The sequence below is a fragment of the Rhamphochromis sp. 'chilingali' genome (assembly GCF_963969265.1).
Source record: "Rhamphochromis sp. 'chilingali' genome assembly, chromosome: 11".
Taxonomy (NCBI): Eukaryota; Metazoa; Chordata; class Actinopteri; order Cichliformes; family Cichlidae; genus Rhamphochromis; species Rhamphochromis sp. 'chilingali'.
This window is the reverse complement of record NC_137938.1, coordinates 3,710,485-3,726,406: the sequence shown is the minus strand read 5'-3', so window position 1 is coordinate 3,726,406 and position 15,922 is coordinate 3,710,485. Positions and strand designations below refer to the sequence as shown.

The 15,922-nt window shown below is 43.6% G+C and overlaps 1 long non-coding RNA gene across 1 annotated transcript; it reads left to right on the top strand.

The window, feature by feature from the left end:
• Window positions 1–14,626: 14,626 nt before the first annotated feature.
• Window positions 14,627–15,680, top strand: LOC308405820. The gene is made up of 3 exons (XR_013973402.1): window positions 14,627–14,746; window positions 14,879–15,048; window positions 15,375–15,680. It is a non-coding gene; the product is annotated as an uncharacterized lncRNA (long non-coding RNA).
• The last annotated feature ends 242 nt before the right edge of the window (window positions 15,681–15,922 follow it).

Sequence of the window (15,922 nt, the reverse complement as noted above, 5' to 3'; positions counted from 1 at the left end):
TTTATCTGACAATGGCAGTACACTATCCAACATAAACGACTGATGCGCACCTGTGTCCCGAAGAATAGTAACAGGCACTTTATCCCTCTCTTCTCCCGTCACAGAAACAAAGCCTTTCGTGATAAATGGTTTAAAACGTGGCTCTATTTCCACATCCGCATGGTGCAAATCACGGGTGAGAGTGGAATGCGATTTAGGCAAAGGGACAACTTTGATGAGACCTACGCCCGCTGGATTTTTAGAGCCTTTGCGCTGCTCTTTCCTCCAGAGCGCAGGACAGACAGCGATCAGATGTCCGGGTTCGCGACAATAAAAACAGTCGCGATTAACACCATCCTCCTGTCTATCTTTCAGTCCTATCTTTGGGGACTTTATTTTCCTTTCCTGTCCCACCCTGATATTCTGTGAGACAGCGGCCGAAAATATAGTTTTGTGGGTGGGAGTAAACTCATCAGCCATCACTGCCGCTTTAGCAAGTGAGGTCACCTTTTGCTCATTCAGATAAATGACTACTTGGTCCGGCAAACATTTTTTGAATTCCTCTAACAAAAGAAGCTCTTTCAGCCCCTCGAGATCCTTTACTTTACTGGCCTGCAACCATCGTTCAAACAAGCGACTCTTTTCACGGGCAAACTCCACAAATGTCTGATTGGCGGCTTTATCACACTTCCTAAATCTTTGACGGTAGGCTTCTGGGACGAGCTCATATGCCTGCAACACAGTCTTCTTCATGATGTCATAATCCAGGCTATCTTCAATTGATAAACTGGTACACACCTCCTGGGCTTTGCCAACCAGTTTGCATTGCAACAGCAGCGGCCAAAATTCCTTCGGCCAGCTTAACGCGGCCGCTATACGCTCAAAAGCGTTAAAATAGGAATCCACTTCTGCCTCACGAAACGGGGGAACCAGTTTAACGTGCCTAGTGATGTCAAAACTTGTTGGGACAGCGGTGGACGTACTAGGATGACTAGAGGCAGATGTGGAGGGCTTTCGCTCCAGCTCCAAAGCTCTGACACGGAGGTGCATTGCTTGTACCTCAAGCTCTTTAGCACGGGTTTCCACCTCCCTTATACGGAGGGTCAAACGGAGATCTTCCGTAGACCGCCCCGCCAGGGGTTCCCCGGCCGTACCAGACCCAGCTGCTTCAATCTTTGCCCCAGCAGCATCAGAGTCCGCCTCGGCTGCATCAGAGTCCGCCTCGGCTGCATCAGAGTCCGCCTCGGCTGGTAGCACGTTAACAGGCCCTTTGGCATCCGGCCCCGGCTCAGCCTCTGGAGCCACCTTCACACCCCCGCCATCAGGCTGCTCTACAGCTGCCTTCGGGGCAGGAAGGATGCCTCGCTCCACCAGCTCTGCACACAAAGCGTCCCTAACCTCCGCTTTGCGGGCACCATAGGACACTTGAATATCATAACAACTAGCAATAATAAGCAAATCCGCTTTCCTGCACTTCACTATTTTATCCCATGAAGGCAAAGTAACAAAATCATCCAAAGAAAACTCCATAAGTCCACACACCTACCACCCCCACACCCAAGAAAACTGCCAACAGACCAAACACACGCGAAAACCCACAGAAAAAGGCAGAGGACGAGCCCCCAATTCATGTTACGACCCGTCTAGGGCCAGGCCATAACATGAGCGAGGCACTCGCTTCCCCCCCAAGACCCAAGCAGTCACACGAAACCAATCCGTTAGATATGAGGTGATTTATTTACAATGTGAATAAAGAGAACCAAAACGGGGGTGTCAACACTTCAGGGTGAGCCAAGGCCAAAACAATAAACAAAACAAACCTACACAAATCCCGCACCCCTGACCTTACCAAAACAAAGTCAAAAATAAAGACAGAGTCTGACCTCCTTAACTAACTCAAAACAGGAGAAAACGGGTGATCAAAAGAAATGGCAGCTCACCCCTACCCACTCCACTTCCACAACTTTCAAGCGTATACTGCAGCCAGCGGCTACCACAGGACTACTGCTGGGTGATGAGGAGAAACGCAAGGACCTCTCCCGCTGTAGCACTCCAGCCTCCTTTTAATGGGCGGGTCCTCCAGCTGGATCCAATTACGCCGGGGCAGTATATCCACGCACCAATCGGAACAGGGCCCTGGCACAGCTAAATTAACATAGAAAAAACACAACACCTGCACAAACAAACACATGGACATACAAGTTCGTAACACCGTGGCATAAAAAACACAACAAACCCAGGACAAAAAACAGTCCTCCTCAAACACAGGCTGGCTTATGTGATATGCTTATGTGATTGCTTATAAATATTAGTAAGCTAAGCCTTTTTGTGCCCAGTCTCTTTCTTATTCAAGAATCATGAACAATGACCTTAACTGAGGCAAGTGAGGCCCGCAGTTCTCCTTTTTGTGAAGTCCTGGATGGGTCATTTATGTGCTCTTGAACTTATTTTTGCTAGGCCGTCCACTCCCGGGAAGGTTTACCACTGTTCAAAGTGGATAGTGGCTCTCCCTGTGGTTTGCTGGAGGTGCAAAGCCTTACAATTAGCTCTTAGAATTAACTCTTCTCATGCTGATAGATGTCAGTGACTTTGTTTTTCATCTGTGTCTTTAAAACATGTTGTGTTGCTTTTTGGGATCTTTTAGCCTACTTTATTTTGTCAGAGCTTATTTTTAAGTGATTTCTTGATTCTGGAGGTACGGCAAGGGGTGGATGTGGCTACTGAAACTGAGCTCAGTTTTCCAAAAGAGGTGGCTGATTCATGATTTAACAACAGAGTGTTAAGAATAGATTCCTTAATGTACATCAACGTTAAAGAGAATATAGTTGTGATTGCTTGCAACATTATAATATTGTGGTAATGGGTGTAAGGATACAAAATAGAAAATAGGCCTGGGATGGGAACAAAGAACTGAGGTGCAGGGCAGAAGGACAATCAACCCCCACCCCCAGGGCATGAAGCAAGAGTTACTGAGGGTGAGGGGCAGACAAAGGGCAAACGGACACTACCTTAAAAGGAGGTGGGGGTCAGGGTGTCAGCACCCTTGGACACTGTACTAGTGTATTTCCATTGTGGGGGTGTTTACTGTAGGGGGGAGGAGACCAGAGGTTATAACTGTAACTGTTGTGTGGAGTTCTTTAGATCAGCCTTTAGCATAGGACTGCATTCAGTGTGCTGATCTCCATCTGTAAGAATAATGGGTAATAAAAGGATTGTGTAAAAGATGGAAACATCTCAGCGTGATCTCTACCAGGACCAAAAGAATCGCAGAGACCGGCGTTGTCTCAACAATTTGGTGCCAGTGACCCGGATCTTGGTAGTTGATCTCCATTTGGACCTTGGCTGAAGTGGAATGGACACTGAGGGTATTGCCGGCAAAAAACAAGGTAAGCAGAACCTGTTTAATCGAATCTGCATATTGGAAATTAAGCTAAATTTCACCCTAAAGTGTCCTGAACGCAGAAGTCCGTAAATTTAGATAAGAGATGTGTGTAGAAGAGAGCTGGTTTCTCTAAAAGTGAGGGTTGGAGTCCCGGAAAGCAGGACTTTCTAAATTCCATTGTCCTTGGATGTGGCTGCCCCTCCTATGAGTTGACGAATTCATAGGCCCAGACGACGTTTCTGGAGCTAGGTTTGAGGCCTGGGAAATTCAGGACCCCCGAATTCTACTAAAACGGTTTGAGGCCGAGGGAGAAGATTGGTTAAAATTCCTCCCTAAATTCTACTTTGTTGTGAGTTTGTGTTGTAAGAAAACTTAGGTTTGCAAAGTGTGATTGTGGACAGTGTGCAGTAGCGTGTGGCTGAATCTGAAGAACAAAAGGTGTGTGTGTGGGGGTGCTCCTTTGAGGACAAAGGAAAGTTGTGTAGGTGTGTGTTTAAACTACCTGATGACCAAAATGCAGGTGTGTGTGTGTTCCTTTGAGGGACAAAAGAGGAGACAGAGCGGATTACAGGGGATTAATGACAAAACAGTAATAGTAATAATATGGAGAATTTGATCAAGAACTAGATGAGAGCAGTTGGGGAGAAAGGAAAAGAGAGGTTGGAGAAGTGAGTTAAGAGGTTGATGTGCGGGTGTAAAACAATGGGGTAAAAAAAAAAGGGTAAAAATGAAAAAGAAAAAATAACAAAACAAAAAAAGTGTGGAATTGTGAGAGGGGAATTGTCTCCAACTGGGGGGAGCGGGTGATACTGCAGGTCACCAGCTGCCCTTAGTGGACACAAAAGAGAAACAGAATATGAGTGTGGTTGATGAAAATAAGTAATAATAATATGAAGAGGGTTTTGTTTTTCTCAGTCAAAAACAACTAAAATCATACTTTCGGGGTTTTTAAGACAGGAGAGAGACACAGCTGGAATTAATTGGACATTACGACACACGGGGAAGTGAAACTATAGAAACACTGAAAAGAGACACGGACCTTCAAAATAAAACAGGAAACACACCAACTGAACTCTAACACAGACGCAAACGTAACACAGACTGGGGAGACAGAACATAGGAACCTGAAATGTGGAACAGGAGGGCACAGAGGACACAAAACACTAGGGATAATTAGAAAGAACCCAAAATAAACAAAACCACAGAATGCTAATAAACTTAAACATAAACACGGAGTCCACAGACTCCGGACCAGGACAGTGAATGATCAAGTTGTCTCAGTGTGTCACTTGCAGGTGGGGAAATGGACCTGGATCAATTCTCCACAAGCAGCAGTCGGAAGAAAATTATAGGTAAAGATCATAGAAACACCCAGCCCGAGTTTTGGCTGAATTGTTTTGCAGCTTTCCTTCCTCATCCTGAAAAAGCAAGCTCCAAGGAAGTTAATCTCTTCTTGAAGACACGGAGTGCAGTTAACATTAACAGTGGACAGCAGTCCAAGAGACAACAGCAGAGTCCTGAGCAGAGAGGTCCAGCAGCGCTATGGGCAAACGACATCAGAGAGAGAAAGAGAAGATCCATCATCACGACTGCATGGATGGAGAGATGCGGTTCCAGCAAGCTGCAACTTCACAGTGGGTGAAGGACTTTTGAGGAGACTTTCTGAGTTTGACATTTGCCATGTTTGGAGCAAAATGGCAGTGAAAGAGACAGTGGGAGAATACACAGGACAAAGCTGAAAAGAAGAACTGCCATTGGACTGCTGGGGAAGAAGAGACCACAGTGAAAGAAGGAGCAGGTGAGGAAACAGAGGAATGCTGTTGTTTTAGTGTGGGAAATCAAATTGGGTTAAGGAATCCAGGGAGACAAACGACTGCCTTGAAGTGAAGAATTGAAAAAGTGTCCAGACCACCACAAAAGGGGGAGGAAGACAAGCACTGAGGTATGCAAGTGCACTGCTGGACAAAACGGAAAGGCAACACCTCACATGCACACAACATGTACTGGGGGTAGCACAAAAGCATACAGGAAGTGCACACATCACAAGAGGGTACCTGTAGAAGGGGTTAACAAAACACAGTGTGGTTGCCTATGGTAACTCACAAGCATTAGGATTTAGCTGTGCCGGACTATGATAGAGATTTTTAAATTTTTATTTAGGTGTTTCTGAAACAAAAAGGTGGAGCGAAAGAAGTTTTGTTTCAGAAAAAAGGGGAGAGGTAAATAAAATGACATACATAAGTACAAAATGCATGACTAGGAAAAGTTTGGGGGATTTAATTGCCTGATGCATTTTTCTTTACTTACCAAGTTGAACCTGCCAATTAGATTTGGTGTGTTTTATTCTTTTAGAGAAGGAATATTCTGGGACAAGTCCTAAGACTACGATTTTATATATTTGGTTATTCTGGTATTTTTATTTTTTAACAGTGCACTGAAAGTTTTGTTTGACAATTTTCTCTCTTTCAAGCAGGCCTGCACGATTGGATCTGAAAGCGCTATAGTAAATTTTTTCTTGAAAATTATCGCAAGCTGAGCTTCTCCGCTTTACAATGGGCTCTGGAGAAAGTCACTCATTCGGGACGCAATCAGATAATGAGTAATAATAATAATAATAATGGATTGGATTTTATATAGCACTTTTCAAGGCACCCAAAGCGCTTTACAATGCCACTATTCATTCACTCTCACATTCACACACTGGTGGAGGCAAGCTACAGTTGTAGCCACAGCTACCCTGGGGCAGACTGACAGAAGCGAGGCTGCCATATCGCGCCATCGGCCCCTCTGGCCAACACCAGTAGGCAGTAGGGAAAAGTGTCTTGCCCAAGGACACAACGACCAGGACAGAGAGCCCGGGGACCTTACGGTTACAGATACGCTTCCCAACCCCCTGAGCCACGGTCGCCCCAGTAGTAGGTAGTCCCTGCCTAAAAGGATTTCGCGAGGTAATCCATTCTAAAATTCTTTTTTTTTGTTCTTTTTGAAATGTCGTCATATTGCTGGCAGTAGAAATTTAATGCGACACAAGAGGTTCTGCTATCAGCAATAAACACGGGGACTGACTGGACTGACAAAAACTTGACTGACTTGACATCAATATGCAAGATTGCACCTCCACCCAGAGTGACAAAAGGGTGGATGTATGTATGTTTCTTTTTACAGGAGCAGAAAGATGACAGCAACAGGTTGCATGGGCTTTGGGGCCGTGCTGACTTAACCTTTTAATTGCCACTTTCTGTGTCTGTGAATTTAACAGCGGTGTGTTATTTATGACCTTGTATTGTTTACAGTGCAGAGGTCACTGTGAGAAAGTGTGCATACAGATGTGCTGCGCTAACATCTACATCACTTTTTCCACAGCAGAGGGTTAATCATATGATCTAATCACATGATTTACAGCAGGACACACCGCTGGCTAATGTTTTTTTTCTTACAACAGGGCCTGGAGTGAAGCTACTCCAGGGGAGAAGCCCTGGAATTTTTAAGAGACAATGCGCAACTTTATTGTGCATCTCCAATTGTTTTGAATTGACACATGGCAAGGACCATGTGGCAAAAGGGGTTTGCCGGGGTAGTTTTAATTTTTAATTACAGGTGCAGTGACCAAACTGACGGAAGGAGATCATTCATAAGATGCAGACTGAGACCTGGACAGAAGGCTTCAAGAGCACCAGATGGGCGACCAGTTTTGCCTCCAGAGATCAGAATGAGAGCTTTTGAAGAGGCACATGGGTTGGAGAGACCACAGCTCGATGCAGGAAGCACACTGTCGGAAGCCTGGTGGGTACGTCGGAAAGTGATTAAAAGAAAGTGGTTGGAGCCGAGGTGAACAGGACCAATTGAGTTGGTGGACAGGACATTGCACGCTGTTCGACCGAAGGGCAAAGGCGAAGCCGGGTACCACTGGAGCCAGTGTGCAGTAGCTGAGGAGCCAGGAAGGTCGTCGAAGGAGCAACTTGAGCACCAAAGGGGGAATCGAGCCCTGACTCAGACGAGTCAGAGAACACCCAGACCTCAACCACAGGGGCAGAATAATCCCCTGGTCTGTGGCAAGGTCTCAGGGTAGTCTACCCCTGAGACTGAAGAAAGAAGAGACGGAAGAACGCAGAGACTCACCCCACGCTGGAAAAAGAAGGCTGAGGGAATAGATGTTGAAGGCTATCTACTTCACACCACCCTTCTCAAGCAGTTAAACAGAGTTTATCTCCGGAAGTGAGGAAAGCATTCACACCAGGTCTGGTCAGGTTTAGGAAACCAGTTATGCCCTAGGATGAAGGAGAGGTGTGATGTGATCTCTCATTTGAGAGATCAAAAGGGGGATTGTTGAGAACAGATTCCTTAATGTACATCAACGTTAAAGAGAATATAGTTGTGATTGCTTGCAACATTATAATATTGTGGTAATGGGTGTAAGGATACAAAATAGAAAATAGGCCTGGGATGGGAACAAAGAACTGAGGTGCAGGGCAGAAGGACAATCAACCCCCACCCCCAGGGCATGAAGCAAGAGTTACTGAGGGTGAGGGGCAGACAAAGGGCAAACGGACACTACCTTAAAAGGAGGTGGGGGTCAGGGTGTCAGCACCCTTGGACACTGTACTAGTGTATTTCCATTGTGGGGGTGTTTACTGTAGGGGGGAGGAGACCAGAGGTTATAACTGTTGTGTGGAGTTCTTTAGATCAGTCTTTAGCATAGGACTGCATAGGAATGCAGTGTGCTGAGCTGTAAGAATAATGGGTAATAAAAGGATTGTGTAAAACATGGAAACATATCAGCGTGATCTCTACCAGGACCAAAAGAATCGCGTTGTCTCAACAAGAGGAAAATTACCTTTTCACATAGGTCTGCATAGGGTTGTTTTTTTTTAGCTGGCTCCTTTCAACACACAGGAGAAGTGGCTATACTCCAACATCCCTCCGTATGTGTGAGCTCCCCACCCTATCTCTGAGTCTGAGCCCGGACACCCTATGTAGGAAACTTATTTCAGCCAATTCTTTTCTTTTGCTCATTGCCCAGACTTTGTTGCCACAGGTGGGGGTTAGGATGTTGAAAACATCTTTCAGCTCAGTGCTTCCTTTACCACAACAGTTCAGTACAATGTCCACATTACTACTGATTGAAAACCAATTTCCTGTCCAATTTTTGCTCCACATTCCAAATGTTCATGACCAAGATACTTAAAGTCCCTTGCTTGGAGCAAGGCAAACACTTCCCCTCTTAAAAAGCAAGTTTGCTGTTCTAAATTTCCCCCACATATCTGGTTTCATTTTACATCTAAGAGTCTGCCTTTTTTGCTACCGCCCTGCTCACACTGCACCCGAAATCAACGCCTGTCTACACTGTTAGTGATCCCAAAGTATGGTGCTTCCATTAATTTCTTCAGGCTGTGTCCCAGGGATAAATTCCTGGCCACAAGATTTTCACCTTTGAGCTCCCCTCCTGGGGTTGTTTCCACCTTCAGGGCAAGTTCACTGAATTCTGAATCTCCCACAGTATTGGGATTTTCTGAATCACTCTTTGCCATGGGAAATCCTACCAAGGGCAATTGCCCCAGCCAACAGCTCCCAGGATCACAGGGACAAGTGAACCCCTCCAGTATAGTAAGGTTGCAATGGTGGGGACTGTGTACAATATATATATATATAAATCCCCTGCGGGCGGTTTATCCTTCAAGCTTGGGTCCTCTACCAGAGGCCTGGGAGCTTGAGGGTCCTGCGCAGTATCTTAGCTGTTCCCAGGACTGCGCTCTTCTGGACAGAGCTCTCCGATGTTGTTCCCGGGAGCTGCTGGAGCCACTCGCCTAGCTTGGGAGTCACCGCACCTAGTGCTCCGATTACCACTGGGACCACCGTCACCTTCACCCTCCACATCTTCTCGAGCTCTTCTGTGAGCCCTAGGTATTTCTCCAGCTTCTCGTGTTCCTTCTTCCTGATATTGCTGTCATTGGGAACCACTACATCGATCACTACGGCCGTCTTCTCATGTTTGTCTACCACCACTATGTCCGGTTGGTTAGCCACCACCATTTTGTCCGTCTGTATCTGGAAGTCCCAGCTCTCCAGAGAGTGATCCGTACAGCAGAACGCTGCTGCAGGATTGCTCTCCCCCCGCTTCAGGACACCTACACCAGGAGATGCCGGACTAGAGCAGCGCAGATACTGAAGGACCCGTCCCATCCTGGCAACAAACTGTTCCAACTTCTGCAATCTGGTAGAAGGTTCCGCATCTTCCGGGCAAGGACAGAGAGACTCAAGAGGAGCTTCTATCCCCAAGCCATCCGTGCCCTAAACACACACACCCGCCCTCTCACATCATCTATAATTGACTGAGACAGGACTCTTCCAGACACTAAACCAAGGCACAATGTACATTTCAATTCCTTTAACTTTAAATATGTTTATATTGTCTATCCTGTAAAATAGTCAGATGTCTATTCATATTAATGTACAGAATTCACCTGCTTGCTGCTACTACTGCACATTCACCCAGTGTATATACTATATGTATATATATATATATATATAATGTTCTTCCTCTACACCCCCCCCCCCCCCCCCCCCATTTTTGCACATGTCGAGGAGCGTGTCAGGCTACATTTCACTGTATGTTATACTTGTATAACTATGCATGTGACAAATAAAGAACCTTGAACCTTGAACCACAGGATCTTAGCTCGGTCATTCTCCACCACCCTTGGGGGCATCTCCCATTTTGACCTCGGGACTTCCAGGTTATACTCGGCACACATGTTCCTGTACACTATGCCGGTGTTGTGCCAAAGTAGTTACCCCCGTAAAAAATTGTTTCCCCATTCACAGGAGCGCGCAAAGTAGGAGGAGCCACTTGCCCAGCTCCGTTCTGTACGCTACTTGTCACTGATCTGCAGTCGACGCAATAAAGAGTAAAAGCTGGAAAACAGCAGACTCGATGAATTTAATATTAGTTTCGTGACATTGTAATGTGCCGTGTGGAAGACAATTTACCTTAAACTGTACACTGAAATAACCTGCTGGGAATACTTTGTCTAGAAAAAGACTTTGATACTGTAAAACCCGACGCGATCATGGAAACACGTCGCTCTCCAGTGAATTTACACTCGGTTTACACTTTGTAGCGAAGCTATCACGAAGGAGTTTATTTGCAAAATAAGTCACAGTATAACCAATAAGTACAGTAACTTTGGAGACGATTTCTTCTTCACAGCAAAAGTTATGGAGGGATACAAAATTTATCAGGCTGTGTGGCATCGGCTGCCAAAATGTGTGCCCCCCCAATCTATAATGCACATTGGCTTTTTTTCTTTGTAAATAAATAAAATTTAAAACAACATTTAAATATATATATTTATCGTCCTTGTAAGTAACAGGGCTTTTCAAAATTTTGCAAGTTAGTTTTGGCCAACCTTTCGTAGCCCTACTCGACTCCGACATTGTCAAATTTTTCCAAAATCTCCAGTCACATGGGTTTTCCTCATCAATTATGCAAATTAGCTCACGTTGTGCCTCTGAGCTAACTAGAAGATTATTTTACAATTTGTTTTCGAAAATAACAAACACCACAAGAGGATGGAAACAGACGAGTACAAGATTTTGGTTGCATATAAACTGAAAGGTGAGTATCCAGCGCTTTTCACGAAGAAAGAGAAATTTCTTCTCCGAAGAAAAGCTGTTATTTACGACATTGAAGGTAATAACAGCAACTTCGTAGCGTTTATAAATGTCATCAATACATATATATTAACACATATACAATGGCATAATGTGTAGTCTTAATTTGCACTAACCGATTTAATTAGCTTGACCTCTCTTTGACCTAGTTAACCCCCGTTAATAGGCACATGGGCGTTTATTAAAGTAAAAGTTTTAAGGTTTGCTATTAAGTAGACAGCGTTAACTAAGAACTGTTTTTGTCCTTTTATAGCTTAACTACAATATATTACGTCGTAATTACTTTTGGAGTGGTATGTGCCACACGCTTTTACGCAGGTGTACCCACAATGTCTTTAAATTACATATGTGGAAAATTACTGACAGCAGGAAATTAAACTACTTTGAATTGATATTTGCATTAAAAATAACTCCATGATATCTGAAGGCCATTAGTCATAATGACTTTACACATCCATCACTTTTTTTAGTATCAGTAATACAGTCTTGTGTGTGGCATAATCTTTTTGGCTTCTGAAGTAGTCATAGCAGGGCTCTAGACTAACTTTTTGACATGGGCGCACCGGTACGCCTAACTTTAAAAATTTAGGCGTACCGGCACAAAAGTTAGGCGCACTCAAATTTTTCAACCGCATCGCTTAACACCGCAGTTTTACATGTGCACTTTCTTTGGGGGGGGAAGTCCATACAGACAATATTAATTTCTAAATTATTAACTAACAAACTTGTGCTTAAAGTGCTTTGTCAATATTGTAGAAAATGTTAAAAACTTAATCATCATCTTGGCCTCCTCTGACAACCTGTTTGCTGCTGTCTGCTGCTGAAAGGCCGTGGGGAGAGGGGACACTTGGGCAGTGCATTTACTGCAGCATATAATGTGTTTTCTGGATACACTGTGCTTTTTCAGCATTCAAAGATTGATGGCACCGTGTCAGAGCACTGGCTATGAATTTCAGACAGATCAGGCCTTAACTTAACAAAAAAGTTATCAATAGTTCTTTTCATCTTTTCTTATTACCCACAGCTACAGTACATCCACTTCTCTCAGGCCTAGGCTGCTCACTAGGGCTGAGTATCATCACTGATTTCTATAATCCATTCAATTCCGGTTCTCAAAGTCCTGATTTGATTCAATTTAGCCTCAGACAGTCAGAAATATTATAATTCTGATCATTTATCAGTACTGATACACATGAGACTTCATCAGAATTGTGAAAATCACAGCAGATGCCTTTGTGTGAAAGTAACTGAGAATAAAACACAGGAAAACATGAAGGAGATTTTCCTGGTCTGGCTTTTTATAGCAGATAACCTTAAAAATATTCTGCAATTTTGCATAATTTTAAGAAATTTAAATTTCTTCAGTATTGAACAGCAGAAATTAGGCTTTCTTGTCCGAGGTCATTTAAGTGAAAAAAGAAAAAGCGCTGTAAACAACGCTAGACTGGTGGGTAATAAGCGAATGAATAATGCAGAAAACAGATTTGAGACGGGAAACTGTTCCTGAAGTACAGAGAGAGAGAGAGCTGTGCAGGAAGTGTGATTTTTATCGTGGTGGAAGCAAAACAGCAAAAGTCAGAGGGAATTCATGACGACATTGATCAAATGTGAAGCGCAGTTTGCTGCTTCTTTTGCTGCAGGCTCGGTGAATTTTGGTTGGAGAGAGACAAAACCTGCAGCTCAGAATCAGCGCAAAAAGACGTAAACACAGCGCGGACCCGAAGAATCGCTAAGCTCCGACAGCGTGTCCGTGTTCAGGCCGTCGGGTGAGAAAGCCGAGAAAGACGAAGCTGATTCTGATGTGTTGGGTCCGCTCCGTGTTTAGGTCTTTGTGTGGAATCCGTTAATGAATTGATATCGCTTTATTCAAGCTACTCACCTCTCTCTTCCACCTGCACTTTCAACTGGACCACGGCCAATCAGAGAGGTCCCGCCCCTGACTATCTCTGATTGGTTTAGTCCACGATAGGGGCATAATGTGTGTCTGTTGTTGACCACACGGAGAGTTACAGAGATTTTTTTTTTGTTACCGGAACAGTTGGTCGCACCTGTGCGACCAAATATTTATTTTTAGTCGCACCACTGAAAAATTTGGTCGCATTTGCGACCAAATTGGTCGCACTCTAGAGCCCTGCATAGTGTCATAAATATAGAGAACCAGTCCAATAGTCACCCCCAAATTATATCACATACATAATTGATTCATTACATTCAAGATGTATTGTCATGACTTTTACCACATATAGACCTGTCGTGGTTTAAACAGCTATAATAAACTTTTCTATTTTCTTGTTTATGTTTAGGGGACCAGCTGTTTTACTGGCGCTACAAAGGCACAGACAAAACCATAAAGACAACGGTAGTCTGTGGGGCTGATGAGGCAAACACAATTTTTTCAGATTTTCATGCCAGTCCTACTGGGGCCCATTGTGCGCAAACAAAAACAAGAGAAGCCATTTCAAAGCGGTTCTACTGGCCAGGGATGTCAGTCGACATCAATAATTGGGTGGGTACTCCAAAACAAACTCTATGTAATTCGACTACAGCTAACTTATTTTAAGAGGAACACAGCAATGTTTCTGTATCTCAAAATAAGTTATGTGTAGGAGCCACATGAGTTGTTCCCTTCTGACTAAGTGGGTTGGTTTAAATGGACTCACTGTATTGGTGCACGGGTGTGGGGCGTGTCTCATGGGTGTGGTAGATGATAAATGTGGTTGCACTCACCTGTTCACAGCACCTGATGTTGATGAGCAGAAAGGTAGGGTGAGCATGAGGCAAAACTTTCTGTTGACCGCAGCTTAAATGATTTTGATGTATTTTGACTGTAACTTGATGGTTTTTGTATATTTGTGCACTAATTGATGCCATAGGCCAAGTTGTAATTTGGCATAGTAGTTAGTGCAGTTATTGGTGAGTTGCAGTTATTTGTTTGTGCAGTCTGTGCATTTGTTTAATAGTTAATCCCGTGTGCTGATTTGTATATTGGACCGTTGCATGTGGAATAAAAGGAGCAAATGGTACAGAAGTGTGTTTTATGTGTTTATTGTTGTGCGTCATCTGTGTCCTCATGTTTAGCCTGCCGCGGCCATAGGTTGGAGGAGCCGCAATATTATGTAAACCTTGATCATCAACTCTTGTGTTTGTTATTGAATTGCTTTTATTTTTGATTAGGTTTCCCAGTGTGCACTTTGCCAGGCAAGTGCTGCAACAATTAAAAAACCAGCAGAATACATTCCGATAAAGTTAGTCATCGACCATAGCAAATAATCACATTTAATCACACAATGTTTTCATTGCTTAGAAAACTACTGATTATATACTTGAAAAAATTATAACAGTAGACTAGCATTCTGTATAATTTCAGTATTATTAACTTAACTATGATTTTGTTTTTAAGGTCTCTCAGCCATTTGAACTGGTTGGGATGGACCTTATTGGAAAACTTACTGAAACCAACAATGGACATCAATACATATGAGTTTTTATTGATTTATTTTACAAAATGGCCACAAAGTCAAAATCAGCCGGGGAAGTGACAAACTGTCTCATAAAATTTGCTTATTGTAATGTGCTTATAGCCAGTGTATATAACTTTCTTTTGCAGCTCAACAAAAGGGTTTGCGGATTGTTAAAAATTAAAAGAAGCCTCTGCTCCTCCTATCACCCACAAACGAATGGGCTGGTGGAGAAAATGAATGGCACCATCCAGAGGTAAATTCTTGGAGTACATGTTATACATTTATGGGGGTTCCCTTCAACCAAAACATTAATGCATGACATTAAACTATTAAAAAATGTAAATGATCTTTCATATGAATGTCTTCTATGTGCTTTCATTGTCAGAGCCCTGTGTAAAGTCGTTGGTGACCAACCAGAAATGTGGGATGAGTATCTGGATGCTGTAATGTTTGGACTCAGAACTAAAAAAACAAGTGACCACCAAATACTCACCTTATTACCTAATGTTTGGCAGAGAGGCTCGCTATCCTTCCGAAATCCCAGAAGAGTTCATGGTATGTCTTTCTGTCTGTGACAAACTACATGAAAATCCCACACAACGAAACTTTTTTAGTTTTTGAGGCACAGGCAGATCAGTTTCACCGCCATAAAAGCACTACACCACTGAATATTTTTATGGATTGTTCCACCCCTCAATAACCGTTTTCTTCATGTCCAATCAATCCCAAGATACACTGAAGCTTTGCCAGAAATACATTGTCTTAAAACCTTACCAAAGACACTTAATGTAAATTTTCACTGTATTTCTCAGTTCTTTTATGTATTATCTGTGTATCTTACACAAATTATAGTAATGATAGACATGTCTTTTGATTCAAAGGTTGATGAGAGTGTGGAAGACATTGTGGGGCAGGAGGAGCTGTCAGAAGACATTCAAAAGCTGTTGGAACTGGTGAAGGACAACAAGGTCAAAGCTCAGGAAAAAACAAAGGGCAAAATAAAAATGATGAAGAGAGATGTCGTCTTCAAAGTTGGTGACAAAGTTTTAAGAGCTAAATAAGAAGCCAGCAGAGGAAAGGGGGGGAAACTTGAAGCCAACTTTTTAGGCCCTTACATTATTGCAGCAATCCAAGGTAAAAGTGCAGATCTTCAGGATTCCAATGGGACAATCATTCCAAAAGTAAATATTGACCAATTAAAGTTAAGCAAAGACAGCATGCCAAGAGTGCCACACCGGGATTTAAAGAAAACAGCAGCCACATTACTAACAGCACAACCAGGTCCAGCAGCACCACAAGCTGCAGCAGCACCAGCATCTGCTCTAGCTTCAAAGGCTACAGCAGCACCAGTGGCGGTAGCACCACCACCACCACCTCCTCCTAGAGCTACACAGGCTACAGCACCAATGGCATCACTTACATCATTACC